The sequence below is a fragment of the Rhinopithecus bieti genome, unplaced genomic scaffold (assembly GCF_001698545.2).
Source record: "Rhinopithecus bieti isolate Rb0 unplaced genomic scaffold, ASM169854v2 scaffold_4781, whole genome shotgun sequence".
In the NCBI taxonomy this organism is placed as follows: domain Eukaryota; kingdom Metazoa; phylum Chordata; class Mammalia; order Primates; family Cercopithecidae; genus Rhinopithecus; species Rhinopithecus bieti.
Window position 1 is genome coordinate 2,363,256 of NW_016805181.1, and position 14,962 is coordinate 2,378,217.

Consider the following 14,962-nt stretch of genomic DNA (forward strand, 5'->3'; position numbering starts at 1 on the left):
AAGATGCCCTGGCATTTCATCAATAGGATATATAGCTATCTCTGTGTCCCATGACTGTTGTATAAACACTGTAAAAAAGTACAGCACAATGGATTCACCAAAGCAGTAAATTAAATTCTGCCCTTCTTACCCACCCACTTTCTCTCTCCTCCAATCTCTCTCCCCTTCAGGAGAAACTAAGAAGCATAAATAATTATCTGTTATTAATATTTAAGGATGTAAAATGAAGTGATTTATAGCAGAATACTAACTGCTTATGAAAACAGCATAAAATTGCAAAAGTCTGCCGGAAAATATAAGTGTGACAGGTCTGACATATTTATTCTTAGAGGACATTAGTCATCTTACACTAGGGCCCAAAGCCCTTTCCTATGGAACAACCACAGTAGGACTGAAAAGAGTATGAGGGTCAAAGTTCCTGCAGGCTGTCTATTTCCTTCACATGCAGTGGGACACTGTGGTGGCAGCAGTCCAAGGATGGCGCTTTTGAGACCAGGTTTCACTGCTACTCAATATTAGACCTCAGGGTAAGTCAAGTAATCTCCCTGGGCCCAGATTCACTCTTGCTAAAAGAGAGGGAAGCTAAGAATAGCCTGTTTCCTCCCTACCTGCAGGGTCATAATGAAGATGATGGAATAGATTTAAAGTACTTAAAAAGCAAAAGTGCTGGCCAGGCACGGTGGCTCACGCCTGTAAATCACTTTGGGAGGCCGAGTACTTTGGGAGGCTGAGTACTTTGGGAGGCCGAGCACTTTGGGAGGCTGAGGCGGGCGGATCACGAGGTCAGGAGATTGAGACCATCTTGGTTAACATGGTGAAACCCCGTCTCTACTAAAAATACAAAAAATTAGCCAGGTGTGATGGCGGATGCCTGTAGTCCCAGCTACTCGGGAGGCTGAGGCAGGAGAATGGTGTGAACCTGGGAGGCGGAGCTTGCAGTGAGCCCAGATCACTGCACTGCAGCCTGGGCGACAGAGCGAGACTCCGTCAAAAAAAAAAAAAAAGAAGAAGAAGAAGAAGCTAAAGTGCCAAAATTGAAGATTTTTTTTTTTTTGGTCACAGAATCTTTGTGTTGCCATCAATAAACTGCTTCTCAGGTATGTTCTCTTTTTGTTTGTTTCCTTTTGTAAAGTGAGGATACTAGACAAAAGACATCTGATATTTTCTGACATTTCCCCACTTCTAAGATTATCAAGCCTCCTCTGAACAGCTTAGCAGATGGGAGGGTAGCAGAGAAGAACTGATGAAAGAAGAAATCAATAGTGGCAGGGAGTGGTCTGAGTTAGCAACAACAGCAACAATCCCAGATAATAGGTTGATTTGACTCAACACCCTTGTTTTAAAGAGTAGGAGTCTATATTCCAAATAGGTCAACATAGTCAGGGCATTTTTAAGAGTACAATGATTTGAAGACTTCAGAATTTCTTTCTTTACACCCCAGCCCCCACCACATCCATTACTGATCTTGGCATTCCTATTATGTTAATTAATGTGAGTTTGTCTTGCAAGAAAACCATTTTTTTCAGCCACTATCTTCTAAGAAACATTTCTTTAGTCCAATCTAGAACCTGTACTTCTGGCTAGCAGATCCCTTGCTCTCTGCTCTGTTACAGACTTCTTCCCTACTACCAGTACTGCTGTCTCTTCCACATCTTATCACCTTAATAAAATTATATGCTTCTTGAACAAGAGATCATGTTCTTCTAATGTCCCTATATTTATGTGCTATATCTCATCCCTCCAGGACCCCTGCCACACTAAGAATCCACACCCCACTGCTGCTGTTTCTGCCTGCGGAATGCAAGAGATGTTCTGCATATAGTTTCTTCATTGGTAACTATCAATCAAAGTCAGTGTTCCTCAGCTTACATTTCATGCTCAGCCCTAGGCTGAACACTGAATAAGACACAGAATAATATAAGCATAAAATGCCATCTAAATTCTCCCCTCAGGGATGTGCACACCAGTAAGGAGACAAACATACATTTGCCGAAGAAAACTACCCAGTCTTGATCCCTGACAGTGTCTCAGACAGTTGGTGATTAACCACTGGATGACTGATTCTTGGCACTAACAGATGACTTCTCCCTGCAATTAATTCTAACACACTGATCAAATATTCTATATTTCCAAAGTAGTACCTAGCCAAGGTATGAGAGAAAGATAAAATCCAGAATTGAAAACAGAGAGTAGAATATTATGAGATAATAGGAAAATCAATGAAGCATATTTATCAAGCACCTATGATATGGTTTGGTTGTGTCCCCACCCAAATCTCATCTTGATTTCCCACGTGTTGTGGGAGGGACCCAGTGGGAGGTAATTGAATCATGAGAGCAAGTCTTTCCCATGCTGTTCTTGTGATAATGAATAAGTCTCATGAGATCTGATGGTTTTATAAAGAGGAGTTCCCCTGCACAAGCTCCCTCTCTTTGTCTGCTGCCATCCACGTAAGAAGTGACTTGCTCCTCTTTGCCTTCTGCCATAATTGTGAGGCCTCTCTAGCCATGTGGAACTGTAAGTCCATTAAACCTCCTTATTTTGTAAATTGTCCAACCTCAGGTATGTCTTTATCAGTAGCTCGTGAAAACAGACTAATATGGTAAATCAGTACCAGTACAGTGGAGCACGGCTGAAAAGATACCTGAAAATGTGGAAGCAACTTTGGAACTGGATAACAGACAGAGGTTGGAACAGTCTGGAGGACTCAGAAGACAGGAAAATGTGGAAAAAGTTTAGAATTCCCTAGAGACTTGTCGAATAGCTTTGACCAAAATGCTGACAATGATAGGGACAATGAAATCCAGGCTGAGGTGGTCTCAGGTGGAGATGAAAAACTTGGGAACTGGAGCAAAGGTGACTCTTGTTATGTTTTAGCAAAAAGGCTGGCAGCATTTTGCCCTTACCCCAGAGATTTGTGGAACTTTGAACTTGAGAGAGATGATTTAGGGTACCTGGTGGAGGAAATTTCTAAGCAGCAAAGCATTCAAGATGCGACTTGGGAGCTGTTAAAGACATTCAGTTTAAAATGGAAAACAGAGCATAAAAGTTTGGAAAATGTGCACCCTGACAACGTGATAGAAAAGAAAATCCCATTGTCTGAGGAGAAATTCAAGTGGGCTGCAGAAATAAGTGTAAGTAACTACGAGCCAAATGTTAATCGCCAAGACAACAATAGGGAAAAAGTCTCCAGGGCATGTCAGAGAACTTCCCCATCACAGGCCTGGAAGCCTAGGAGGAAAAAATGGTTTTGTGGGCCAGGCCCATGGTCCCTCTGCTGTGTGCAGTCTAGGGACTTGGTTTCTTGCATCCAAGCTGCTCTAGCTGTGACTAAAAGGGACGAAGGTACAGCTCAGACTGTGGCTTCAGAGGGTGCAAGTCCCAAGCCATGGTGGCTCACATGTGGTGCTGAGTCTGCAGGTACACAGAAATCAAAAACTGAGGTTTGGGAATCTCCCACTTAGATTTCAGAGGATGTATGAAAATGCCTGGATGTCCAGGCAGAAATTTGCTGCAGGGGTGGGGCACTCATGTAGAATCTCCGCTAGGGCAGTGCAGCAGGGAAATGTGGGATGGGCACCCCCACACAGAGTCCCCACTGGGGTGCTGCCTAGTGAAGCTGTGAGAAGAGGGCCACCATCCTCCAGACCCGAGAATGGCAGATCCACCAAGAGCTTACACTGTGTGCCTGGAAAACCCACAGACACTCAACAGCAGCCTGTGAAAGTAGCCAGGAAGGGTGCTATACCCTGCAAAGCCAAAGGCAGGCCATGGAAGCCCACCTCTTGCATCAGTGTGACCTGGATGTGAGACATGGAGCCAAAAGAGATCATGTTGTAGCCCCTCTGTTTTGGCCAATTTCTCCCATTTGGAATGGCTGTATTTACCCAATGCCTGTACCCCCATTGTGTCTAGGAAGTAACTAACTTGCTTTTGATTTTACAAGTTCATAGGTGGAAGGGACTTGCCTTGTCCAAGATGAGACTTTGGTCTTTGGACTTTTGAGTTAATGCTGAAATGAGTTAAGACTTTGGGGGACTGTTGGGAAGGCATGATTGGTTTTGAAATGTGAGGACATGAGATTTGGGAAGGACCAGAGGTAGAATGATATGATTTGGCTGTATCCCCACCCAAATATCATCTTGAATTCCCACATGTTGTGGGAGGGACCTAGTGGGAGGTAATTAAATCATGGGGGTAAGTCTTTCCTAAGCTGTTCTTGTGATAGTGAATAAGTCTCACATGATCTGATGGTTTTATAAAGAGCAGTTCCCCTGCACAAGCTCTCTCTCTTTGCCTGCTGCCATCCATGTAAGAGACATGACTTGCTCCTCCTTGCCATCTGTCATAATTGTGAGGCCTCCCTAGCCAAATGGAACTGTAAGTCCATTAAACCTTTCTCTTTTGTAAATTGCCCAGTCTCAGGTATGACTTTATCAGCAGTGTGAAAATGGACTAATTAACTATTAAGTGCCAATGATGCCAGATACTTTTGGGAGATATGGATCCAACAATAAAGTTCGTGTCCTCAAGGACCTTAGGAGGGTAAGGACAGGATCATGAGATTCAGAAAGCATTTATTGGGTACTTGTTATATGCCTGCCACGGTGACAGGTGATGGAGGGGGATGAAGTAATTGATAAAATAAGACTGACATCCTAAAGTGAAAGTACAAACTATCAGTAATAATTTAGTAAAACAGTATAATAAAAGTCATCATGCAGTGAGAGCTAAAGGGCATTGAATGTAGAGACTTTTTTCAGGAACAACCTAAGTGGAAGTTAAAAAAGTCTCTCAGAAAGGAAGATGTAAAATATGGCATCACTGAAGCTATTATTTCACCCTTTCTTGGAAATCTTCCCAGACTTGTCGTTCTGCAACTGTCTCTTCTATCTTATCTCAGATCAAATTAGTTATTCTCTCCTGTGAATCCTGGGACACAGGTCGTGTCCCTGCTACAGCATCTACCAATATTGCATTATTGATGTTGGGCATCATGTCTGCCTCCTCCAGTAGAGTGTAAACTTGCAGCTGTTCACACCACAACTAGCAGAAGCTTAGCACATAGAATACCCCTTTTATGATAATGTGAAAAATTGAACCAAAAGTATTGAGTTGTTTCCATTTACAATAAACAGATAAAGGAAATGTAGACTATACATACAATGGAATATTATTCAGTCTTAAAAAAAGAAGAAAATCTTGCCATATGCAACAACATGAATGAACCTTGAGGATATTATGCTAAGCAAAATAAACAAGTTAACAGCAGAACACAAACTGCATGATTCCACTTACATGAGGTATTTCAAGGAGTCAAATTCATAGAAACAGAGAGTGGAATGGTAGTTTCCTGGGCATGGGGAAGGGAAAATGAGAGTTGCTAATCAACGGGTATAAAGTTTCCATTATGCAAGACAAATAAGTTGTAGAGATCTATGCTACAACAACTTGCCTATAGTTAAAAATACTGTATTATACACTTAAAATCTGATCAGAGGGTAGATCTCATGGTAGGTCTTCTTACCATGATAAAAAAGAAAAGAAACATAATCCAATATATTGTGTGAATTCATTTCAGTTCTGATTACAGTAAAAAAACCTATTAAATGCCATTTGAGAAAATCAGAGAAATATCTATACATACTATATATTAGATGATACAAAATAATGTCGATTTAGATATATATCTGTAACACATTTAGATATAAATATGTAACACATTTTCACATTTTTTTTAAAAAAAGGCAAAATTTACAAAGAATATTGCTCTCACCCTAACAAGAGAACAAGTTAGATTCTCTGCAAATCCTTGTTATTTTCAACTATAAGAAAGTGGAGGTTGCAAAAGTCCTTAATGAATTATAATCCATAAGGTGACAAGACTTTCCTGGGAGATATGAGACCACAGGTGATTTCAAGTTTTACAGAGAAATGGTAAGAGGAGAAAGCTGCCATAAATGCAGGTAACAAGAAAATAGCTGACATTTTCACACAGTGTAAAAGGAAGAGTGTGAAGTGTCATGAAAGCTGAGAGTCCCTGGGAGCTCCAGGCAGAAGGACAGTCTATGTCAACCTGCAGAGTCTCTTCCATGAACCTTCACCAAGTGCTAACAAAAGAAGTTGAGAATAAGAAAGGAAAAAAGATTTTAAAAAAGAAACCCTCTGGGTTAGGGGAAGATACACAAGAGAAATGCTCCTGCACTCTCAGTCTTACCTAAGGGTGAAGCATGACCACGGGAGGGGAGGAGCATTGGGAAGGTGCCCTCTAGGGCCCAGCATGCCAGGCCTGCTGTGGCAGACAGAGCAGAAAAATGAAGAGAAAGCCACCAGGCAGTCCCCAGTAAGTAAAGAACAACTGTCTGCCTGGTGAGGCCGAGGAGGTTGAGAAAAGCCATCCTGAGAAGCAGGTGCACTAGAGGGCCTTCTGAAGGCTGAAGATGCGACAGGAAAACTGAGACAAACTCTTCAGATCCCCAGCTCTGGTAAAGGACTTGCTTTGATCCTTCCCTCCAATATCTGAAATTTACAGTGAACCAGGTATAACAAGCAATAGTGTAGCCCAGATCCAGATTGGATGGACTCAACCACACTAGTGGACTGACAGAAGAAAAGGCATGTGATTTTCTGAGTGCACATATTATTCACATCAGTCATCACTGTTCTGCTGCTTGACATTTGTTAAAAAAAAGCAAAGGAAAAAATTACCAAACACAAAGCAAGAAAATACCACCAAAAAAGTAACAATTCAATAATACAGTCTAGAGATAGCCCAGAGGTTGAAATGTATAGATTAGGATCCTAAAATAACTATAAAAATATGTTAAAGAATGTATAATGTTGAATAATGTATGTGTAAAAATGGAAAATTTCAGAAAACCCTTTGAAACTATTTATTAGGTGGTGCAAGAGTAATTGCTGTTTTGCCATTGAAAACAGAAATGCTAAAATGAAGAATTCCATATTAGATGGTTTCTACTAATGATAAGCTCCTTGATAAGTTTATCATTAGTAGAAAGTATCAGTAAACTTGAAGACACACCAATAAAAATTATACAAACTGTATACAAAGAAAAAAAGAATTTAAAAAATAGAACAGAGTATCTGAGATCTGTGAAGCAATGTCAAATTACCTTACTTATATAATTGGTGTCCCAGAAGAAAAAGAAAACAACAGAGAAAAAGACATTTGAAAAGATAATAAGCAAGAATGTTCAAAATTAATGACAGGTATTAATTCATAGATCCAGAAAACTAGAGAACCATAAACAGGATAATGACAAAGCAAACATACACAGGCACATCAAAGTCAAACTACTACAAAACAAAAATAAAGATAAATGATTAACAGCAGCCAGAGAAAAGCATATTACATTTAGGGGAGCAATGATAAAAATGGCTTCTCATCAGAAACAATGAAAGTCAGAAGACAATGGAATCATTTCTTTCAAGTGTTTTAAGAAAAACAAAGCAAACAATAACTGCAACTCCAAAATCCCCCAAACCTGTGGATCTAGAACTCTACGTAAGTATCATTTAAAAATGAAAATTAAATGGCAATATATCTAGACAGATAAAAACTCAAAGAATTTGTTTCCAATAGACTTGAACTAAAAGAAACATTAAAATAAGTTTTTTAGACTTGGGAAAATGACACCAGAGAGACCTTGTTATGTGAGAAGGAATGAAGAACACCAGAACAAGTAAATAATTATGCAAGTAAATATGAAAGCCTTATTAAAATGACATGCATGCACGTGCACACACACACACGCACACATACACTCTTAAATGATAATTGACAGTTTAAATTAAAAAAAACCACATTGCAATGAGAAGTTTATGGCATATATAGAAGCAACATATATAACAAAAGCACAAAGTGAAAAGGTGTTAATTTGCAATCTGCCAGCCTCAGCCTCCCAAAGGTATGGTGGTATGAGCCACTGTGCTCAGCCTAAAGGCAGATATTATCAGCCTGGATGAAAAAGCTAGGACCAGCTATATGTTGTTTACAAGAAACACACTATAATGATAAAGACATAAACAGGATGAAAGCAAAAGAATGGGAAAATATATGCCATGTTAAACACTAACCATACAAAGGCTGGTATAGTCAAAATATAAAATGCTTAGGGGTGTATTTGACAAAAGATGTGCAGCACTTCTATATTAAAAACTGTAAAACATTAGTGAGTAAAATTAAACGATATATAAATAAAAGGAAAGATGTGCCATATTCATAGATAGGAAAATCAATATTATGCAGATGGCAATTCTCCCCTAATTGTTCCATAGATTTGATGCAATTATAATCAATATCCCAGTAGAATTTTTTATTGTAGAAACTGATGACTAATTAGAAAATTTATTTAGAAAAGTAAAGGAGTTAGAATAGCCAAAACAATCTTGCAAAAGAGTTAAAAGACTTACTCTTTATTGACTCTAAGACCTATTATTTGTTATATTTGGTATTAATTGGTGAGAAGGTAGATCAATCAGAGAAAACAGAGAATCCTGAAGTAGCCCATATCACACATACTACAATTAGCACATTTATGAAATGGACATTAAAGCAATCCACCTGTGCTACTACAATATTATAGACTATGAAAAAATAAGAAACCTAATACCTTTTTCACAACATATACAAAAATTAGTTCAAGATCAGTCACTGATCTAAGCATAAAGCTTAAAACAATACAGCTTTCAGAAGAAGACAAAGCAAAATATCTTTGTGACCTTGGTATACGTCATAATTTCTTAGAATACAGAAAGTGCTTAGCATAAAATTTAAAAATTATAAACTGTACTTCATCAAAACTTGAAACTTCCATTCATGAAAAGATATCATTAAGAAAATAAGTAGGTAAGCCTACTAGGTAAAAATATTTGCAAGACATATCTCACAAAACACATGTATCCAAACTACAATAAAGAACTCCTACAATTTACCAATACGAAGACAAACAACCTAACTAAAACTAGGCAAAAGACATGACAAGAAATTTGCTTAAACAGATAAGCAACTATACAAAAAGTACATGTAAAAGAGCGCAACACTGTCAGTTATTATGGAAATGCAAATTAAAAACACCATGAGATACTACCCCACCACTGCTAGAACAGGTAACAGGAAAAAGACTGACAATACCAAAAGTCAGAGAAGTGTAGAACACTTGGAGTTGCTTAGTTGTTGGTAGGAATGTAAAATAGCACATCTCATTTGGAAAGCTGTTTTCACAGGTTTTTTTCTGTATGTATAAACATGTTTATTATTATTTTAATTTTTATGTTTATTTTAGATCCAGTGCATCTTAGTGTATGTAAATTATGTCCTAATGAAAATAAAATTTAAAAAGTGGAGTTATCAGGAAAAGAAGAAATAACATATTCTGTGAAGATGGAATAATGTCAGCATTAACCAGAAGAATTGGATCTTCCAAAGGAATCCTTTTTAAAAAACAATTTTACGACTTTGTTGAGATTTAATTCATGTGCCATATGATTCACCCATTTAAAGTGCATAAACGGTTTAAAATATATTCTTAGTGTTGTTCAACCATCATTACAATCAGTTTTAGAACATTTTCATTAACACCCCAAAAAGATGTTGTACCCATTAGCAGCCACTCCTCATTTCTCTCCAACCCTCTCCCCACCTCCAGGTCTAGACAACTAACCTTTCTGTCTTGACAAATTTGCCTATTCTAGACATTTCATACAGATGAAATCAACAGTGTGTGGTCTTTGTAACTAGCATCTTTCACTTAGCACAATGATTTCAAGGTTCATCCATGTCATATCACCTATCAGTACTTCATTTTTTAAATTGATCAATAATATTGCAGTGAATTGACACAACATTTTATTTGCACATTCATCAGCTGATGGGCATTTGGGCTGTTCTCACTTTTCAGCTATTATAAATAATCCTGCTATGAACATTAATGTGCAATTTCTCGTGTGGACATATATTTTCATTTTTCTTGCATATATATCTAGGAGTGGAATAGCTGGGTCATATGGTAGCTTTATGTTTAACCTTTTGAAGAATTTTCAGACTGTTTTCCAAAGCAGATGTACAATTTTACAGTCCTACCAGTGGTGTATGATAATCCTGTTTTTTTTTTTCACATCCCCACTAACACTTATTATCTCTCTTTTTGATTAGAACAATCCTAGTGGGTGTGAAACTCGATCTCATTGTCATTTTGATTTGCATTTCCTTCATGACTAATGATAGTGAACATCTTTTCATGTGCTTATTGGCCATTTGTTTATTTTCTTTGGAGAAATGTCCACTCGATCCCAAAGAAATCTTTGATAGATCAAGTTATTTGCTGATTGAAAATAAAATAGTTTATGTGAAGTGAGAATGCATAGATTTTAATTTACTTGAACCTCTACCTAACTTGGAGATCTTCCACTCCAAGCTTTGGATCTTGGAGCTCCAAAAGTTGCATGGGATAGCTCTCCTGTTGTAAACACTAACTATGTATCCTCACCTGGATGCATGAATTAAAGATGGTTCACAAAGCAGCTTATCATCAGAAGCACCTGGAAATGTGGGAAAAATGGATTCTTGGGACTAAACAACTGACACTGAATTTTTCGGTGAGTCTCAGGTAACCATATAAAAAGAAGGTTCACCAGATGTTTCTAACGATCATTTCAGCCTTAGAATTACTGAAACTACTTCATTGAAAGGTTAATGCCTGCTGTCCATGTTGGGCGCCATAATGGTGGGTCTGATTGCACAATCTTGAGTAGAACTTCAGACATACTTATTCTTGTAAACTGAAGTCATCACTCATGAAAGATTAGTTTGCTGCATCAATCTTTAATTCCTCCCTGTCTCCCAGACTTCAAAGACTTGGACATGGAGACATGGCAAGGAAGTAGAGAGAGAACAAAAAGAAGTAGAGGGATAAAAAACAACAATAAAGAAGATGTTAAGTGGTTGTGGAGAAATGTGAATACCAAGTTTATAGAATGCATTGTAAAGGTCAGATGAGAATTTAAATCAGATCTATGCAACAGGAAAACCTAAGGACAGATGTGTCTAATTTTGTATTGTGTTTTAACCCAGCTTAATTATATCTATTTGACCCAGTTCAATTATATTCTATCACTAACTTCAAAAAGAATATTTAACACTCAAAGTAGAGGTGCCAAATTCATTAAAGTTGTTACTACGTGCTATTCAGCCTTCCTCCTTCCCGCCACCTCTTCCTCCTTAACTCTTTACAACCCAGCCTCTATATTCAAAGCAACAAATTTGAAATCTGCTCCCCTAGTGACCACTAGTGACTGGACAGCTCACTGCCTAATTTATCAGTCCCTTCTCAAACTTCATTCTTCTTGACAGCTCTGCAGCATTGAATCCATTTACACTCCCTCCTTCTTGATCACCTGTGCTCTCGTGACTGCCTGGATAGAGCCCACTTCACTCTGTTCCCTCATGGGATCAGCATCTGTTATTGAGGTTCATTCATGGGTTAAGTGCTGAGTCACAAAACTGAAGTGGGCCTGGACCCTGCCTCCAGGAATTTCAATTTAATAAGATGTCCTCCTTCTTCTACAGTCTGACCTCTCTCATAGATTCTCGGACTGCTCAAGCCCCCTTTAACATAAGCACACCTAATGTTCCCATCTTCTCAGTTCTCTGGTTTTCTCTCAGGGATGTCAGCTATTCTCTTTGGAGGTGAGCCCCAGTCCTGGACATCTAGCCCTAAGCTCCTAAGCTTGGCAGCCTTGCTTTCCATGGTCTAACCCAAGCCAGCCTTCCATTTCATTCCCCGTTTCTCTCCAGCAAGCATTTGGTGTTTTGTCTAAATTGGACCTCTTGCTGTTCTTCAGACAGGCCCTTCCTATTCCAGTTTCCATGCCTTTAATCATACTGTTTCCATCTGCTAAAAAAACTCTCCCTATCTGTGCCCGTAGAAAAATCACTCATTCTTTATAGCCCATTCCACATGTCACCTCTTGCAAGATTTCCCCAATTCCTTCCATGGCCTTCTGTTTCCCAAAACTAGATGTATGCTCTTTTTCCTTCCTTACTCTCATGCCACTCTGTGCTTTTGTAAGTCCTTTATTTATTTCATCTTAATCTGAGTGACTATATTGTCCTCCACTCTAACCTGAGACTTCATTAGGCAATGACTGCTCTTGTTTACTTCTGTGTCCCTAACACTGAGTAACTTACAAGTACACTCACAACCATACTCAACATGCCCTTAGTGGACTGAATTGAAATCCAGAGACTGAAGGAGAAATCATGATAGCAGCCCACCTCCCCTACCCCTCTGGCCCATCATCGTTTCTTGAAAATTCTTTAGGAAATAGGATTTTCAAGATAATTTTCTTTTCCATGAAATGTCTTAGTTTGCAGACAACTAAGATATCCCTCTCTGGTCAGGGATAGAACGATTGTTGTAGCTCTTCTAGGCAGCTGCTGGTGGTGAGCACTTAGGGGAAGTAAAACCAGGGGAGGAGGAGAGCCGAAGAGATCCGTGTTCCCATCTTGATTTCCTAGTCATTTCCTGTGTGACTTCACCCTACTTATTTATCTTCTCAGAGTCTCAGTGGAATAAAGTTAATCTTCTCCATAGGACGGATGAGAAAATAAGCAGGATTTTACATATGTTTATAAATTTATAGTTCTATATCTTCCTTAAATACTACAGCTCTAGTCCTAGTAATAAGCCACCGGGCATGGGAATCCAGTCCACACTTCTTCCTCTTGAGGAAATTACATCGACAAATGGAGTTTTAGTACCATAAACTATCATCAAAATTTGAGACTTCTAAATGCTCTGTTTAGCCACCATGACCTTTCTTTACATAAAACATTAAGAAAATATTCAAAGTACCAGACTGGGCAAAGCAGAGTACTCTGGTAGTAGTGGGTGGGGGTGCACAGAAGCCCCTCTCAATGCCTCCCTACATGCTATGGTGGTGGGGGACAGAGTTTTCAAACACAGACTCAGAAATCTGATGCTCAGGAGAATACCAGTTGAAAACCAGTTTTAAATACCTGCAAATTCTACTTGGATCACTTTAAAGGCTTTTGAGATTAGACTTGACCAAGAATTCAACACTGGTCTTTCTGGAAGCATGGAAAGCTGAGACTCCAAGAACAGCTAAACAGGCAAGTGGGGCCACTGAATTCTGGGAGGTACACATGAGCATGCACAGATGCATATGGAATTTAGGGTTTCCAAAACATAACAAGCACATTAGTCTCCTACTCCCAGGCCTTTATACAACCCCACAGTTGTGAATAAATGGGACATGTTTTGGCCTTTGTACACACTGAATGCAACAATGTAAAATGCATCTGATAAGAAATGGAGGGGAACAATTAAACATGTAAATAGTAAAAGAAGGGTGGTAAGATTATAGATAATTTGTTTTGTAATTTTTTAAAAATTTAATAAACCATTTTAACAACATATATGTGTGTTAAACATATATATAAAATATATAAATTATCTTGTGTATGTGTATGTGTGTGTGTACTTTTTTTTAGAGGAATATCAAAAGGTAAACCAGTAAAAAAGCCCATTTGTTTGATATATCAGCTTGCTCTGCCTCTAGTTAAACCCCTTACCAAACCAAACCAAGCCAAACAATAACAACAACATAGCACGCTGAGTTAAATCAGAAGCAAGGCATCTTTCATTGACTATAAACTAGATTAAATGTGTTTTCAGAACATACAAGCTTTGGGGACACTTTTCCTTTTCAAGTAGCTATTTAAAACCTGACAAAGACACCAAAAAAAAAAAAAAAAAAAAAAAAAAAATACACATATAGAGCTTATGCTTTTGGTTTAGTGCACCTTCAAAGAGTCTTATAGCATTATAAGACTTATAGCATTATAAGTCCTTAGCAAAATTCTGCTAGAAGGTTTAATCTATATGCAAGGAAGTTCCAATTATTATTTTTAATAGAGATAAAATACTTGAAAAAATTAAAGTTTAGGCCGGGCGCGGTGGCTCACGCCTGTAATCCCAGCACTTTCAGAGGCCGAGGTGGGCGGATCACGATGTCAGAAGATCGAGACCATCCTGGCTAATACGGTGAAACCCCATCTCTAGTAAAAATACAAAAAATTGGTGGCGGGCGTCTGTAGTCCCACCTACTCGGGAGGCTGAGGCACGAGAATGGCATGAACCCGGGAGGCAGAGCTTGCAGTGAGCCGAGATCCTGCCACTGCACACCAGCCTGGGCGACAGAGCAAGACTCCATCTCAAAAAAAAAAAGAAAAATTAAAGTTTAAAGCACATTAGAGTTTGCAACAGATGTTGATCGCTGGGTAAAAAAGACATTTAACTGTGCTTGCTATTGTGAAATTGGAATTTCGAAAAGGGGTGAACATGAGAGTTATGGAAGAAACACGAGCTTAGTTTGAGCAGACATAAACGTTCCTCATTCATGTACTTATCCTCGTTTGTCAATATATTCAATCAAAAAATAAGAAAAAGTCTCTGTGTTTTTTCAGTCATGATTCTTAAGCCATTTCACCTGAGAAAAAAATTAAAGTTTTGGTAAGAGAAGCATAACCTTTAGGATAAAAGAGATATATGTCAAAATCCTGAAATGGTTTGTACAATCAAATAATACATAAAGAAAAAAGGAAGTGACTAAAAATATTCTGTAAGCCTTATTTCTGGTATTGATCATGATTTTCTTTCACATTTAGCAATATTTGTTTTATATGAATCTTTGTAAATTACTGTCCTTAGTATTTTCTTTGGAACGTGATACAGTAATTCATAAACATTTTAAGGAAAAATACGTGATGTTTTCTTCACATTTTTTTCTTTTGTATGTACTTAATAATTGTGGGCTTACGACCTTCAAAAGGAAAGCAAAGACTAAAATGTCCTCTGTTTATGCTAGAGCTACAAAAGTTGATTACTTCTAAAATCAAAGAAAACCATGGGTATATTAA

At 38.3% G+C, this 14,962-nt stretch overlaps 1 protein-coding gene across 2 annotated transcripts in view; it reads right to left on the minus strand.

Annotated features, from left to right (window-relative positions):
- CYRIA (CYFIP related Rac1 interactor A) overlaps positions 1–14,962 on the minus strand; it is an 85,121-nt gene that overhangs the window by 22,142 nt on the left and 48,017 nt on the right. The gene's annotated exons all lie outside the window — the stretch shown is intronic.